We start from the raw sequence: 18,363 nt of genomic DNA on the forward strand, positions 1-18,363 counted from the left end.
GTTGCTGGACCTCCCGGGACAGTTTCTCCACAACCGAGACAAGGGAGGAGGAGACAGTTTCTTCGAAATCCCGGAGTCCGCCAACCACGTCATCCACCGTTGGTGCTTCTTCCTCTTTCCAGGACAGTACTGCCAATGAACTGGCATACAACGCTGGTGCGCTCCATACCAACTTCTGCCACGTGGGTCGCGTGCACTGGACTTCATCTGGATCTTTGGGTACTTGCTCGTTGTCCAGGTCACTTTAAACCACTTCTAGCATGGCTAATTCCCTCAGGTACTGGATACCTCTCTCCATAGTGGTCCATTTGCCTGGGCGATATATAACATCTTCCTTGAAGGGATACCTTTCCTTCACGCCTGACAGCAGTCGCCTCCAGAGGCTGAGGGCCTGTGTCCCTTTTGCAATTGCTTTGTCAATGCCTCCTTCCCTAGCGAGGGATCCCAGCTGTTTGGCTTGCTTCCCCTCTAATTCCAGGCTACTGGCCCCATTATCCCAGCATCGGAGCAGCCAGGTAACAATGTGCTCGCCTGGACGTCGGCTGAAATCTTTCTGCATATCTCGCAGCTCACTCACGGATAGGGATCATAGAATCATAGAATCATTAAGGTTGGAAAAGACCTCTAAGATCATCGTGTCCAACCATCAACCCAACACACCATGCCCACTACACCATGTCCCTAAGGGCCTCATCTACACGTCTTTTAAATACTTCCAGGGTCGGTGACTCAACCACTTCCCTGGGCAGCCTGTTCCAAGGCCTGACCACTCTCTCAGTAAAGAAATTTCTCCTAATGTCCAGCCTAAACCTCCCTTGGCGCAACTTGAGGCCATTTCCTCTCATCCTATCGCTAGTTACTTGGCAGAAGAGACCAACACCCACCTCGCTACAACCTCCTTCCAGGTAGTTGTAGAGCGCGATGAGGTCTCCCCTCAGCCTCCTCTTCTCCAGACTAAACAGTCCCAGTTCCCTCAGCCGCTCCTCATAAGACTTGTTCTCCAGACCCTTCACCAGCTTCGTTGCCCTCCTCTGGACACGCTCCAGCACCTCCATGTCCTTCTTGTAGTGAGGGGCCCAAAACGGAACACAGTATTCGAGGTGCGGCCTCACCAGGGCCGAGTACAGGGGCACGATCACCTCCTTACTCCTGCTGGCCACACTATTTCTGATACAGGCCAGGATGCCACCTGGCCACCTGGGCACACTGCCGGCTCATGTTCAGCCGGCTGTCAATCAGCACCCCCAGGTCCTTTTCCTCTGGGCAGCTTTCCAGCCACTCTTCCCCAAGCCTGTAGCGTTGCCTGGGGTTGTTGTGGCCCAAGTCCAGGACCCGGCACTTGGTCCTGTTGAATCTCATACAATTGGCCTCAGCCCATCGATCCAGCCTGTCCAGGTCCCTCTGCAGAGCCTTCCTACCCTCGAGCAGATCAACACTCCTGCCCAGCTTGGTGTCGTCTGCAAACTTACTGAGGGAGCACTCGATCCCCTCGTCCAGATCATTGATAAAGATATTGAACAGGACCGGCCCCAGTACTGAGCCCTGGGGAACACCGCTTGTGACCGGCCGCCAACTGGATTTAACTCCGTTGACCACAACTCTCTGGGCTCGGCCGTCCAGCCAGTTTTTTACCCAGAGAAGAGTGTACCTGTCTAGGCCGTGAGCCGCCAGCTTCTCTAGGAGAATGCCGTGGGAGACAGTGTCAAAGGCTTTACTGAAGTCCAGGTAGACCACATCCACAGCCTTTCCCTCATCCACTAGGCGGGTCACCTGGTCATAGAAGGAGATCAGGTTGGTCAAGCAGGACCTGCCTTCCATGAACCCGTGCTGGCCGGGCCTCATCCCCTGGTTGTCCCGGACATGGCTCGTGAGCGCCCTCAAAACGAACCGCTCCATAATCTTCCCTGGCACCGAGGTCAGGCTGACCGGCCTGTAGTTCCCTGGATCCTCCTTCCGGCCCTTCTTGTAGATGGGCGTCACATTGGCAAGCCTCCAGTCGTCCGGAACCTCCCCTGTTAACCAGGACTGCTGGTAAATGATGGAGAGTGGCTCGGCAAGCTCCTCCGCCAGCTCCCTCAGTACCCTTGGGTGGATCCCATCCGGCCCCATAGACTTGTGAGCATCCAGGTGGCGTAGCAGGTCGTTAACTGCTTCCTCTTGGATTATGGGGGGTTTATCCTGCTCGTCGTCCTTGTCTTCCAGCTCAGGGGGCTGAGTACCCTGAGGATAACTGCTCTGACTATTAAAGACTGAGGCAAAGAAGGTGTTGAGTACCTCAGCCTTCTCCTCATCCTTGGTGGCAATGTTCCCCCCCGCATCCAATAGAGGATGGAGATTCTCCTTGGCTCTCTTTTTGTCATTAATATACTTGTAAAAGCATTTTTTGTTGTCTCTCACGACAGTGGCCAGGTTGAGTTCTAGCCGGGCTTTTACCTTTCTAATTTCCACTCTGCACGACCGAATGAGATCCCTGTACTCTTCTTGAGTTGCCTGCCCCTTCTTCCAAAGGTGATAAACTCTTTTTTCCCTGAGTCCCAGCCAGAGCTCCCTGTTCAGCCAGGCCAGTCATCTTCCCCGCCCGTTCTTCTTGTGGCACATGGGGACAGCCCGCTCCTGCGCCTTTAAGACTTCCTTCTTGAAGAACGTCCAGCCTTCCTGGACCCCTTTGCCCTTCAGGACTGTCTCCCAAGGGACCCTCTCGACCAGTGTCCTGAGCAGGCCAAAGTCCGCCCTCCGGAAGTCCATGGGAGCGATTTTGCTGGCCCCCCTCCTTACTTCACTAAGTATTGAGTATTCTACCATTTCATGGTCGCTAAGCCGAAGCCGGCCTCCGACCACCACATCTCCCACCAGTCCTTCTCTGTTCGTGAACAGCAGGTCAAGCGAGGCACCTCCCCTAGTGTTTGCCAATGTACACTCTCAAAGATCAGGAAAAATGACCGAAAAATGGAACTCTAAGATATAACACTATACTACAATTGATGTTGTTTTGCAGGCAGGAGGGTAAATGGGATGAAGTATCATATGTGGATTTATTTTTCACAGTAAGAAATCACCCGGAATGGCAGGAGGAATGCAGAATAATCCCACAGGACCCTATGATCTTAGCCCTAGAAAAAGAAGGGAGGGGAAAGGAAAGATCATGTCCTTTTGTGCAACCCCATCTTGGGAAAGACCAGTGTGCAATCTGCAAAGAAAGAGGGCATTGGAAAAGGGAATGTCCTCAGGCTGGGAACTTGGACCCAGCCCTACAAGCCATTAAGCTGATGACATTAGACGATGAATCCTGAAGGGGACCGGGGGAATCATCCCCAGCTGAACCCCTGGTTACACTAAAGCTGGGGAACGATGAGGTAGAATTTTTAGTTGATGTGGGAGCCACTTATTCTGTACTTAATACTTGTAAAGGAAGCCTTAGCCATGAAACTGTAAGCGTTGTTGGTGCCACAGGGAAACGAGAAAATCGGCCCTTTGTGCAGCCCTTAAAATTTAAGTTAGGAAAACAATGGGTGACTCACCAATTTTTGTATATGCCTGAATGTCCGACACCCTTGATGGGAAGGAATTTATTGAGTAAACTAGACGTGCAGATAACCTTTGAGAATGGAGAGGTACAGCTGCTAATACCTGAATCAAAAGCTGTGGAAGCGAGAATTTTTATGTTACAGAATACGCAAAAAACAGAAGAAGAAATTCCTGCAGAAGTAGAGGATGCAGTAACACCTTTGGTATGGGCTAGTGGAATCCCAGGTCGGTCTAAATTGGCGAAACCAGCAAAGGTTGTTCTAAAACCCGGAACTAAACCGGTAAGACAAAAACAGTATCCTATTAAGTGGGAGGATAGAAAGGGGTTGGAAGAGTTAATAATGAAATTTTTGAACTATGGATTACTGATAGAATGTGAATCAGAATATAACACCCTGATATTGCCAGTAAAAAAGCAAAATGGCAAGGAATATAGATTACTTCAGGATTTAAGAGCTGTAAATCAGATTGTTCAAGATATTCACCCGGTAGTGGCTAATCCATATACCTTGCTGACATCCTTAAAGGAAAAGCATAAGTGGTTTACTGTACTTGATCTCAAGGATGCTTTCTTCTGCATACCTTTAGACAAAGACAGTCAGGCGATATTCGCCTTTGAATGGGAAAGCCCCACCACCGGACGCAAAACACAACTTACCTGGACGGTGTTGCCTCAAGGGTTTAAAAATAGTCCAACAATATTTGGCAACCAATTGGCAAAGGAGCTGGAATTATGGAAAAAGGAAAACCCAGAAGGAACAATACTGCAATATGTAGATGACATTTTGTTGGCTACAGAGACTCGGGGAGAGTGTTTGCAGATGACTATAGGTCTGTTGAATTTCTTAGGACAAGGAGGATATCGTGTATCAAAAAGCAAAGCTCAGGTAGGGAAAGAGACTGTGGTTTACCTAGGCTTTGAGATTTCCCAAGAAAAATGGAGACTGGGAGCCGACAGAAAAGAAGTGATCTGCCAAACCCAGGAACCAAGAACTGTACGAGAATTGAGGGCGTTTTTAGGTATGGCCGGATGGTGCAGAATATGGATTCTCAACTATGGACTGTTGGTAAAACCCCTCTATGAAACTTTGAAGGGGTCAAAAGAGAATCACCTACTATGGACTCCTGAATGCCGAATAGCCTTTAAGGGCTTAAAAAAGGCTTTGATGTCAGCACCTGCCCTGGGACTGCCCGATTTGTCTAAACCTTTCGAGCTGTTTGTATATGAATGGCAACATCTTGCCCTGGGCGTGCTGTCTCAAAAACTGGGAACGTGGAGAAGAGCTGTGGGATATTTCTCCAAACAATTGGACAATGTATGTAAAGGATGGCCAGGATGTTTGCGTGCTGTAGCCGCAACAGTTCTTTTAATCCAAGAAGCTAGAAAATTAACAATGGGGTGAAGAATCACGGTGCATGTTCCGCATATGGTAATTTCTGTTTTAGAGCAAAAGGGGGGACATTAGTTGTCTCCAAGTCGTATGCTGAAATATCAAGTTATTTTGTTGGAACAGGAGGATATAGAACTTACAACCACCACAGTGATCAACCCAGCGATGTTTTTGAATCCCGAAGTAAGGAACTCTGAACCCTTGTACCATGATTGTCTGCAAACCATCGAACGCGTATATTCGAGCAGACAGGACCTAAGAGATGAACCGTTAACTAATCCTGATTTGTTTACAGATGGTAGCAGCTTTGTACGGGATGGGAAACGGATGGCCGGATATGCAGTGGTTACAACTACACAGGTAATAGAGGCTGGGGCCCTAGCCATTAACATGTCAGCCCAGAAGGCAGAATTGATAGCGTCGAGACAAGCCCTGAAGATAGCTGAAGGGAAAAAGGTAAATATATGGACTGATTCAAAGTATGCATTTGGGATAGTCCATGCACATGGGACTATCTGGAAAGAAAGAGGATTGTTGTCAGCTCAAGGATCACCTATTAAATACAAAGAAGAAATTCTCCAACTTCTACAGGATATTCAAAGACCTAAGGAGGTGGCGATAATGCATTGCAAAGCATATCAATCCAGACAAACTGCATTAAACATGGGTAATCGATTGGCTGATAAAACTGCTAAAGAGGTGGCTGGACAAAGCATCCTTGCATTGGTACCAGTGAAACAGGTGGAACTCCCAATCCTAAAACCTAATTATAGTGAGGCAGATCAACAGTTGGCATCACTGTTAAAAGCAACCACAAACGGAGGGGGTTGGTTAATAACTCCCGCGAACCAAGTCATGGTTCCACTGCAGAAAATGACTGAGTTTGTAGAAAAGAGACACGAGGAAACGCACTGGGGTAGTGAGGCCATGATTTCTAGCCTTCAAAATTTGATTATATGTGTAGGTATGACTGGGATAGTAAAGTCTATAATAGCAAAATGTCCCATTTGTTTAAAAAATAATCCCATGAACAGGAAAAGACCGCCCCCAGGAACCATTAGGCAAGGAAATTCCCCAGGATATTATTGGCAAATTGATTTTTCTGAGTTACCAAGACAAAATGGTTATAGATATCTCCTGGCATTGGTTGACACCTTCTCGGGATGGCCGGAAGCTTTCCCCTGTCGCACCAACAAAGCTAGAGAAGTAACTAAGCTATTACTCAAAGAAATAATACCAAGGTTTGGGGTACCGATAAGAATGTCCTCTGATCGGGGCCCGCATTTTGTGGCAGATATTGTGCAACAGTTAAGTAAGATTCTTGGTATCAAGTGGGATTTACATACCCCATGGAGGCCTCAATCGAGTGAGAAGGTGGAAAGAATGAATCAAACCCTGAAATGGCAGATTAGTAAAATATGTCAGGAAACTTCTTTAAAGTGGCCACAGGCCCTTCCACTAGCTCTTTTGAGAATCAGAATACAACCAGGGTCTAGGAGTAAAGTTAGTCCTTATGAGGTATTTTATGGAAAACCATACCAAACGCCACTGATTCCAGGGGTAATACATATAAAGGGAAAAACAGATTTAAAGTTATATCTGATTTCTCTAGGGAAAAATCCTTGTGAGTCTCCGACGTCACATTGTTTTGACAAGACCACTCACATTAGATACTCCGGTCCATCAGTATCAACCAGAAGACTTTGTATACGTGAAAACGTGGAACTCCGAACCTCTGCGGGAAAAATAGAAAGGACCCTTTCAAGTACTCCTAACAACCTACACTGCAATCAAGGTAGGAGGAATCGAGCCCTGGATCCACTACACTCGAGTAAAACCAGCATCAGCACCAAAGGAGCCTCAGTGGAAGGTCATCTCGACAGATAAAGATCCTCTTCGGATAAGAATTCAGAAATCAACATGAAAACTAATCAGCAAGCTTTAAGTGTTTTGGTTGGAATAGCCATGATGTTAACTAGCTGTTCAGCCAATCAGGGGATAAATCATGGCAACCTTTATGAAGAAACAAAGATACAATTGGCCAAAAAACTCAACGTAACAAATTGCTGGATATGCTCTCAAATCATGCTAGGAGGAACAGGATTCCCATTTAAGCCAGTGCCCTTGACAGGACAAGAAATGTGTAAAAGCTATAAAATGCAACAACCAGGTGATAAGGATACTTTAGGAGGTCAGGGGAGAATCCCTACTGGAGACTCAAAAATACCTAAAGCTGTAACACTTGCAAGACCAGCACGAGGAAACATTTGCCTGTTCCAGAAAAGCGGAACTTGGTGGGCAGGGAACAGTACATGTAATTCAACTCTCTCCCTTAACACTCCTAACGTAACAATATATGCCCAAAATGGCACACCACATCAGTATTATATTAATACTGATGGGCTTTTTAACCCTTTTGATAAAAGTACCTCATTAGGAGCATGGAAAACACCAGAGGGAGGAGGACATTATTGGATTTGTGGGAAAAAGGCATATCGATGGTTGCCTAAAGGATGGTACGAATCCTGTTATTTAGGTTGGTTAATGCCCCCGTTTAGAGTTCTACAACAACTTCCATCAGGGCAACCACATTGGAAAAGAGAGATAGGAGTAGAAAATAGACCTGTTGTAACAGAAGGGGAAAGATTTTTCTTTACGCTGTGCCCTATGTGTGCAGCTGCGGCCTACGGAACTAGGATAAATCGACTTAGCAATCTGTTAGAGGAAGTAGCTAAAGAAACTATCAAAGTAATGAACAGTGCATCATATGAAATGGCCCAAAATAGAATGGTAAGTCTACAAAATCGTATAGCCTTAGATTATCTGTTAGCTAGTCAAGGAGGAACTTGTGTTCTTATAGGACAAGAATGTTGTACATACATAGATGATGGATTTGAAACTCAGCAGAAAGGGATAGGATCAATTAAAAGGGTAATGGAAAAATGGGAAAGGCAAAATGAGTCCTCTTCCTCGTGGTGGAATTGGTTAACTTGGCTACCAAACCTAACCTGGTTAAAGGAACTGTTTGTAATAATTATAGCCATAGTTGTTGTATGTATATTATGTTGCATTATGATTCAATGTTTACCTTTGATCACATCATGTTGTACCCGATTGTGCACACCTGAAAGTTGAAAGTATTATCAGAATTATGCAATGTAGGTGAGACTCCCAAAGAGATCTTTCTTTGGAAGTCTCAAAGGGGGGAATTGTTATAAGGGGCCTCAAACAAGAATGCACCCAAGGACATAATTTGCAACTGTGAATGGTCCATCCTGGTGGAGTGTAGATAAACCAGCAGACACCAATTGAAACCAAGATAAGGAACTTGAGAACTTTACAAACAGAGAGATAAGCAAAGACAAGACCATATACGGAAAAGAAGAATAGAATGAATATGTATAATTCTTCCGGGAGATCCAATGTATATGTATGATGTAGGACGATATAAGCTGTAACTGATGCAACACGCGGCATGCACGTTAGGTGGAACGATCCCCCGTGCATCCAGCGCTGTAATAAAGAGAATGCCTGCTTCTTAATGCTGCATTGGGGTTAAGAGGTTTTGTCCTGGTTTCGGCTGGGATAGAGTTAAATTTCTTCCTAGTGCTGTGTTTTGGATTTAGTACTAGAAGAATGTTGATAACACACTGATGTTTTCAGTTGTTGCTAAGTATCTTGTCAAGGACAACTACCCTCTGCTACCAAGCTAGACTGGGAGGAGGGAACACAGCCAGGACAGTTAGCCCAGCTGGCCAACGGGGTATTCCATACCATGTGACGTCATGCTCAGTATATGAATGGGAGGCGTGATCCAGGAAGTACCGATCGCTACTTGGTTATCGGTCAGCGTGGGTGGTGAGCAATTGCATTGTGCATCACTCATTTTGTATATTCTATCATTATTTATTATCATTATTTTCCCTTTTCTGTTCTATTAAACTGTCTTTATCTCAACCCACGAGTTTTTCTCACTCTTACCCTTCCGATTCTCTCCCCGTCCCATTGCGGGGGGGTGGGGGAGTGAGCGAGCGGCTGCGTGGTATTTGACTGCCTGCCAGGTTAAACCACGACAGTCCTTTTTGGCACCCAACGTGGGGCTCGAAGGGTTGAGATAACGACACATCTGACCCAAACGGGTTAAAACAAATTTGTTATAAGCATTCATTATATCAGTTTAGAACTCGCTGGTCACAATGTTGGTTTATTTGGTCGCAGATTTGTTGGATCTGTTCTTGCAGTTTTGGTATGTAGCACCTTACTGGCTGCCTATACTGCTGATTATCAGTTCGTATGTGGGGTTGGTCATCTCTGGGAAATGGATTAAGGTCATTGCTTTGCTATACTGTGTGACCTGGCTTTATGTTATGATAAAATTATTGGTCACGAGCCTGTATTCAGCACTGCCATCATTCCTGTTCTTCGGGAGCTATCTTTTGGAAACTATTAATAATTACACTTTTTACCTCTTCACCTCGGAGAATGAATTTAGGGGGAGACAGGATGGGACACTTTCTCCCACTTGTTCATCTTCCCTTCCATATCTTCAGAAACTCCTTTTTCTTCTATCCTCTTCATGAAGACGTCCACAATATTCCCTGAGGATTTTGAATATCCTTGGGATGTTCAAACAAGCATGTTCATATTGCTATGTCTCCTGAATGTGTTTCAGGTCTTGTTTAGGGTTAAACAACTATTCAGGAATACTGTCCAGAGATCAACCCTGGCAACAGACACAGTGGCTACTCAAACCCCCACGACAGGCACTGTAGCTTCTCCAACCCCTGCAACAGGCACTGTGGCTACTCAAACCCCGGCAGCAGTCACTGCAGATACTCCAACCCCTGCAACAGGCACTGCAGCCACTCAAACCCCAGCGACAGGCACTACAGGTGAACCAGAGGACCAACCCTTGCTGGTATCCGTTGCCCCTGTACAGAAGAGGAAATCTTGGAAGCGGAGATCAGGTCGTTTAGAAAGGGATGATGGAAAAGCAGGGCCATGACGAGGAGGGGAGGAGGAAGAGGAAGAACTCATAAACGAGACGGAAACCACCCGATCCCTATCCCTGAGTGAGTTGCAAGATATGCGGAAAGAATTCAGCCATCGTCCAGGCGAGCATATTGTTACCTGGCTGCTCCGATGCTGGGATAATGGGGCCAGTAGCCTGGAATTAGAGGGGAAGGAAGCCAAGCAGCTGGGATCCCTTGCTAGGGAAGGGGCATTGACAATGACGCGCGGAAACAAACTCTATAGCTCGCAAAGAGTTATAAAGCAGGTATGTTTATTACGGCGCCGGGTGCAAGGGGGATCGCTCCTCCTAACTTGCACACCGGATCATGAAACAAGCATCCATTTATTACACAAAACATGCATATTCATTACAGTAGGTTGGGTTATTACAATTAATAGGCGTAACTATGATGTCATCCTCAGGTACTCAGTACCATAAATCTCCTCCTTCTGGCGCTTGCGCGCTGCCATCGGGTGGTCGTCTGTTGGGGTCTTTTGGATGAAGGCTCACAGATGTCTTCACCATGTATTTTCACCTTTGGCCCAGAATGCTGAGTTGGCTTAGTTCCAAATCGCAAAACCTGGTCTCAGCCAGATGACTGCTTCTTGTAGACAATGGAGTTCCTGTTATCTATGCAATTCTTGCTTGCACCAAGGTTGCAGCGTCTTGCCTTATTCTTCAGTGTGTTTACAACAGCATCTATCTTCTCTAAGTTGCTAAGCTACAAATAGGTCGCATTAACTTTTATCATCCTATTCTTCAATTCAAGTCCCCCCTTTTCTTTTTCCTTTTGCAAATTCTTTTGCTATATAATGCCATTCCTGTCAAGAGTCCTGGTGAAGTATTTACCCTCTTCTACTTTTTGTCTTAGCCTGTGCCTCTTCCTTTCTTCATAAGTGTTTCCGGTTTGTTTACACATCCACATAAAGCACTGCAACATACAGCAACCTACTACTCCCAAAATAATGAGCATAATTACTGCTATAAAGAGCTGTTTGAGCCACGTGAAATTAGGTAACCAAGAAGTAAGCTTTTTCCAAAGTTCAAAAAGACCCAGTGAGGTATCATCCTGTGTTACCTCATGTAACACCCTTGACTGTTGCCAGATTCGTGTTATGTCTGTTTCAATCCTTTGTTCTTGATCTATATAGGAACAGCAACTTTGATTTATTACCAGGCAGACCCCTCCCTCCTTTGCCATGATTATATCTAAGGCCATACAATTTTGCAGGACCACCTTACTGAGGGATGATACTTCAGTTTACAGTCCCAGGACAGCATCTATGGTAAGATTTTCAATCTTTTCCACAGTGGCTGAAATATTTACTATAGCCCTTTCTAATTCTCTTACTCCTAACTGGGGAAAGTACCATCTCACAAAACTATGGAAAGCTGTTGACCTTTCCGCGAGGGGATTAGTCGGGACCTCGCGTACCTTTCGCCAGTGCGTTTGTATAATTCCTGGTGGAGGATGCGAGTGATTATATACTCTGTTCTGAGGAATTACATATCCTAAAGTACAGATCCCACTCCAATAATTGGGTAATGATTTCCTAGCACGCCCATCCCCACACAGCCACCAGATTCCTTGAGGGGTTGGACAGCTAGGCACTGAACTGACCGAACTGCTTTCCCATTGGATTGACTGATTATGATAGACTCCCTTTAGATATACTTTTAAGTCCCTCATTTTTGTTTCGTTTTGATAGTCTAAGTCACCCAAAGTGTCAATCGATGTTTTATCTTGCAAATTAATAATAGTTATGTTACTCGACCCAAAGTTTCCAAAGTGGGAGGCTTTAGTACATCCTCCAGCACTCTTGTTTCTGCAATTCTCAAAAAATATTTTCACTCCTTCATCCCAGAGTTGCAACTCAAATGTAGGCCTTTCTTCCCTATTTGTCGCATTGGTTTTACATTTTAATTTAGATGCTTTTCCTTTTTTCCACATATGTACTTTAGTGGCTTCATAAAGTATGGACCAGTTAAAAACCGGAACTCCAAACATCGGTGTTTCGAAATTTCCTCTGGGAAGAGCTGTACAGATCCAGCAGTCCAAAAGATTCAGACTGTCTACTACCGATTTGGTCATTCGTATGTATGAATTTTGATCCCATGCGCTTACGGTTTTCAACCATAGTCCTACTATACCCATGATCAATGTCCATCTCTTCGTTGAATGCGTAATTTCAAAGGTCCAGATGGTGTTGACTTCCATTGTGGTCGAGGGGCTTTCTTAACTCTAGTATGGTGTATCCATGATGCTTGTTCCTTAATCTTGACTGCCGTATGTGAGGTCAGCAACACCTGGAACGGACCTTCCCACTTTGGCTCCAGGGGTGAATCTACAAGAGATCTTACATATACATAGTCACCAGGTTCAATATTATGCACAGGCCCATTGAGGCCTCAGGCTCTAGTTCCCAAGACCAATTTCTCTGTTTCCCGAAGCTGCTTTTGCAGGCTTATTACATAATCAGTCAATATCTCATTTCCGATCTGAGTTGATGTTCCTGCCTGTACAATGTAAGGTCTCCCATACATTATTTCAAAAGAACTTAGCCCTTCCTTAGTTCTGGGCTTAGTTCTTATTCTCAGGAGTGCCAAGGGCAATGATTGGGGCCAAGATAAATTGGCCTCCTGTCCCAATTTTACAATTTGCAACTTAATCAGGTGGTTCATCTTTTCCACTTGACCACTTGATCGTGGATTATACGGGGTATGTAATTGCCAATCTATTCCCAAAAGCTTGCTAACTTGCTGAACGACTTTTGCAATAAAGTGAGGGCCCCGATCTGACAAGATTACCGCGGGAACTCCAAATCTCGGTATTATCTCTTGCAATATTATTTTAGTTACCTCTTTAGCTTTATTAGTTCGGCAAGGGAAAGCTTCTGGCCATCCTGAAAAGGTGTCTGTCAAGACCAACAGATATCGAAACCCCCCTTTTCTTGGGAGTTCCGAGAAATCAATTTGCCACTGTTGTCCTGGATAATTTCCTCTCCCTATTTGTCTGAATTGGGCCTTAGATCCTGTCTTAGGGTTATTTTGCAAACAAACCTCACACTGTAATGTTACCTGCTGAACAGTGGTATACAGGTTCCGAGCGACTATCAGTCGACTCAAGTATTTGTATAGGGCCTATACTCCCCAGTGGGATTTCCTATGTTCTGCCATAACTATAGCCCATAACAAGGCCAATGGTATCATTAATTTCCCTTGTGAAGTTTTTGCCCACCCATCTTTTTCTATTTCTCCCTCCAGGTCTTCAATTAATTTCTGATCTTCTTTAGAATACTTAGGTTCGCTTTCAATTTGTATTTTACTGTCTGCGATCAAAGACTGCACCTCTAAATCATTTTTCTCTGCCACCCTTTTGGCCTCGCCATCTGCCATAGCATTACCTAATTCTTGAGCGGTGTTTCCTCTCTGATGAGCTTTACAATGCATAATAGCCACCTTTTTGGGCAACAATACTGCTTTCAAGAGCCTAAGAATTTCTTCAGCATGTTTTATATGCTTCTCTTGAGTAGATAGGAGTCCTCTTTCTTTCCACACAGCTCCATGAGCATGGACTACCCCAAAAACATATTTAGAGTCTGTCCAGATGTTAATTTTCTTGCCTTTGGCCAGTTCCAATGCTCGAGTTAGAGCTATTATTTCGGCCTTCTGTGCAGATGTCCCAACAGGTAAAGATTTAGCCTCTATTACCTTATGGGTGGTGGTCACAGCATACCCAGCCTTACGTTCTCCTTGCTTCACAAAGTTACTCCCGTCTGTGAACCATGAGTCCTCAGCATCCTCCAGTGGTTCTACTTTCAGGTCCGGTTGATTTGAATAGACAGCTTCCATTGTCTCCAAACAGTCATGCATCACAGGTTCTGAGGTATCTCCACTGAGGAAAGATGCTGGGTTTACAATATTAGTAGTCTGTATATTAACGTCATCCTGCTCTACCAAAATAGCTTGGTATTTCAAAAATCGAGAAGGAGAAAGCCAGTGACTCCCCTTTTGTTCTAATACTGCTGAAACTGTATGAGAGACCAATACCGTTATTTTCTGACCCATAGTAAACTTGCGAGCTTCCTGAATGTTGAGGACAACCGTTGCCACTGTTCGCAGGCATCCGGGCCATCCTTTACTCACTTCATCTAATTGTTTGGAGAAGTATGCAACCGCTCTCCTGTAGGGTCCTAATCGTTGAGCAAGCACTCCCAGCGCTATGCCCTGTGTCTCATGAGAAAACAGCCAAAAGGGTTTTGAAATATCTAGGAGGCCTAAAGCTGGGGCTCTCATAAGTTCCATTTTTAACTGTTGAAATGCCCTCTTTGCTTCCCTCGTCCAAACTAGTTTTAATGGATTTTCTTTCAGTAGTTCATACAGTGGTTTCACTAAAAGTCCATAATTATATATCCATAATCTGCACCAACCTGTCATTCCAAGAAAGGTTCTGAGTTCTTTTACCGTCCTGGGTTCCGGTGTGCGGCAAATAGCTTCTTTTCATTCCATTCTGAGTTCTCTTTGTCCTCCCGAGATTTCAAATCCGAGATATGTCACTTGTGATTGTACCAGCTGAGCTTTCTGTTGAGAGACTCGATATCCATGTAATCCCAAAAAGTTAAGCAAATTTACAGTCCATTGCACACATTCTTTCTTCTGTTTCTGTCCATCTTGTGACGGGGGATTCCAAGCTTCAATCTCTCGTGCTAATTGATTACCAAAGATAGTAGGACTATTCTTGAATCCTTGGGGTAACACTGTCCAGGTTAATTGGGTCTTTCTCCCTGTATCGGGATTTTCCCACTCAAATGCAAATAATTTGTCGCTTTCTTTTGCCAAAGCCAGACAGAAAAAGGCATCTTTTAAATCCAGTATGGTAAACCATATTTGACTATTCTTTAATTTAGTTAGCAATGTATAAGGATTCGCTACCACAGGGTGCAAGTCTTCTACAATTTTGTTTATTGCTCTCAAATCTTGAACCAATCTGTAACTTTTTCCATCCGGCTTTTTCACAGGTAAGATAGGAGTATTATCTTCTGACTCACATTCCACAAGTAGTCCAAATTGCAAGAAATTGTCAATTATTTCTTTGATTCCCTTTCTATCTTCTAGCCTCAATGGATACTGTTTAATTCTAACTTTATTGGTGCTGCATTTTTGGCTTTCCCAGGTATCCTGGAGGCCCACACCCCTGGATATACCTGATCTAAAATTTCTTGGGGTATTTGTTTTGTTTTTTCAGCTTGTATTAAAGCCAGACTTAAGACTTCGATTAATTGTTCATTTTAATTTTAAATTCCATTCTATCTCTTTTGAATGTTATTTCTGCTCCCAATTATTCTAATAAATCTTGCCCCAATGGGGATTTTGGAGAACTTGGCATATACAAAAACTTATGCATTCCCAATTGTTTCCCTAACTTAAACTTAAGAGGTTTTAAAAAATACGCCTTCTCATTCTGACCAGTGGCTCCCCTTACCGTTACAAAATCATCATCTACAAGTGTCAAAGCTTGATTTAAAACCAAAAATGTGGCCCCAGTGTCGACCAGAAACTCCATACCCTGCTGTTGTTTCCCTAGCTCTAATGCCAATACAAAAGGGTCTTGAGGTGCTAAATTTATACCGCACTCCTTGTGCCATTCTGGATGGTTTCGCAAAGTGAAAAACATATCAACATAAACAACCTCATCCCATTTTTCTTCCTTTCTTAGAAACAACATTAATTGTAACAAAGTATTATAGTTCAAGGTTCCATTAAAGGGCCATTTTTCTTCATCCTCCAACTTATATAAGGGCCACCATTGATTACAATATTTTATCAAAGTTTTCCTACTCATGCTCCCACCTGGGGGTCCCCCTGTATCTTTCCAATGTGCTAAAATACAGCCTAAGGGGCTCTTTTTCACAATACCTCCACTCTGTTGACCCCCCATCCTGCTTGCCTGATTACAACAAATATACTTCAATATAAATTTTAAAGGTACAACTATTTTCAATATGTCAGTATGTCGAAGATATCTTTCTCATAAACAAAACTCGTACATACGTTACTTCATTCACTTCGTTCATATCCGGCCGCTCTCCTCGCGGAGAACACGGAACTGCGGATCAGAACTCCGCACTCGCTTCGCAGCTGCGCTGCGTCTCACACATACAATGCAGACACTCAGTCACACAACAGGGCCCGTTACGCTTCTCACTCACACCACAAACTGTATCAATTAGAATAATAATCCAGCTCACATATAGCATAAATCATTAACCGTAAACCGTTTGCCACAAGTCCACACAGATCAGTTTAAACCATAATACACGGTACCGGATTTTACAACAGATGACTATAATTATGGCAATGCCCCCTACAACTCCTAACACTACAGTTAGGAGACCCCAAGGCACTTGAGGATACCACCTTATGGGGACTCAAACCCCAACCCCAGGGGCGAGCACCAATGCTCTTTACCTCACGTAGGACGTCTCCTCACAACTTACAGGTATCCCCTTATTCCATTATAACATACCTGGTCCATTAAGAATGGTCCTTGTCTGTCCCTGCGATGATCTGGGTGAGTGGGGGGGAGTCCTCCCGAGAAATCTCGGGGGCGCCCAGAGGAGTCCCGTCCTCAGCAGGTCTTGCAGCCGGACAGAGAAGGTCCCATCTGGGTCGCCAAATTGACGCGCGGAAACAGACTCTATAACTCGCAAAGAGTTATAAAGCAGGTATGTTTATTACGGCGCCGGGTGCAAGGGGGATCGCTCCTCCTAACTTGCACACCGGATCATGAAACAAGCATCCATTTATTACACAAAACATGCATATTCATTACAGTAGGTTGGGTTATTACAATTAATAGGCGTAACTATGATGTCATCCTCAGGTACTCAGTACCATAAATCTCCTCCTTCTGGCGCTTGCGCGCTGCCATCGGGTGGTCGTCTGTTGGGGTCTTTTGGATGAAGGCTCACAGATGTCTTCACCATGTATTTTCACCTTCGGCCCAGAATGCTGAGTTGGCTTAGTTCCAAATCGCAAAACCTGGTCTCAGCCAGATGACTGCTTCTTGTAGACAATGGAGTTCCTGTTATCTATGCAATTCTTGCTTGCACCAAGGTTGCAGCGTCTTGCCTTATTCTTCAGTGTGTTTACAACAGCATCTATCTTCTCTAAGTTGCTAAGCTACAAATAGGTCGCATTAACTTTTATCATCCTATTCTTCAATTCAACAAAGCGATTGGAAAAGGGACGCAGGCCCTCAGCCTCTGGAGACGACTGCTGTCAGGCGTGAAAGAAAGGTATCCCTTCAAGGAAGATGTTATATATCGCCCAGGCAAATGGACCACTATGGAGAGAGGTATCCAGTACCTGAGAGAATTAGCCATGCTGGAGGTGGTTTATAGTGACCTGGACAATGACCAAACGCCCAAAGGTCTAGATGAAGTCCAGTGCACGCGACTCATGTGGCGGAAGTTGGTACGGAGCGCACCAGCGTCATATGCCAGTTCGTTGGCAGTACTGTGCTGGAAAGAGGAAGAAGCACCAACAGTGGATGAGGTGGTTAGCAGACTCCGGGAATGCGAAGAAACTGTCTCCTCCTCCCTTGTCTCGGCTGTGGAGAAACTGTCCCGGGAGGTCCAGCAACTCAAAGAGGATATGTCCTATTCTCCACCTGTACGGACCAGTATCTCAGCCATTAGGAGTGAGCATCCTACTCCTCAGGAGAGAGGATATAGAAAGTACACACCACGGGGCACCCTGTGGTTTTACCTGCGTGACCATGGAGAGGACATGAGGCAGTGGGATGGAAAACCTACCTTCATCCTAGAGGCACGTGTACGTGAGTTGCAAGGAAAGACAATGACACAAGGGGGTTCTCCCAGGAAAAATGCTGCTCCAGTTTTCAGGAAAAACCTGTCTCACGACAATCCAGTTTCCAGTGAACAGTTCCCCAGACAGAGTAGAAGGGCTGATCTTACTTTGGATTGTAATTGTGATGAAGAAATTCTTGACTCGCGTTTGCAAGAATTGAGAGATGGATACTATGACCAGGACTAGAGGGGCCCTGCCTCCGGCCAGGTGGAGGAAAGGGACAACCAGGTTTACTGGACTGTGTGGATTCCATGGCCTGGCACATCAGACCCACAGGAGTATAAGGCTCTCGTAGACACTGGTGCACAGTGTACCCTGATGCCATCATGCTATAAAGGGGCAGAACCCATCTGTATTTCTGGAGTGACAGGGGGATCCCAAGAGTTAACTGTATTGGAGGCCGAAGTGAGCCTGACCGGGAATGAGTGGCAGAAGCACCCCATTGTGACTGGCCCAGAGGCTCCGTGCATCCTTGGCATAGACTACCTCAGGAGAGGGTATTTCAAGGACCCAAAAGGGTACTGGTGGGCTTTTGGCACAGCTGCCCTGGAGACGGAGGAA

The 18,363-nt window shown here is 45.0% G+C and overlaps 1 pseudogene; it reads right to left on the reverse strand.

Moving 5' to 3' along the window:
* Nucleotides 1-10,735: 10,735 nt before the first annotated feature.
* On the reverse strand, nucleotides 10,736-12,098 carry LOC142075045 (syncytin-A-like; annotated as a pseudogene).
* Between the last annotated feature and the right edge of the window lie 6,265 nt (nucleotides 12,099-18,363).

The sequence above is a fragment of the Calonectris borealis genome, chromosome W (assembly GCF_964195595.1).
Source record: "Calonectris borealis chromosome W, bCalBor7.hap1.2, whole genome shotgun sequence".
In the NCBI taxonomy this organism is placed as follows: Eukaryota; Metazoa; Chordata; class Aves; order Procellariiformes; family Procellariidae; genus Calonectris; species Calonectris borealis.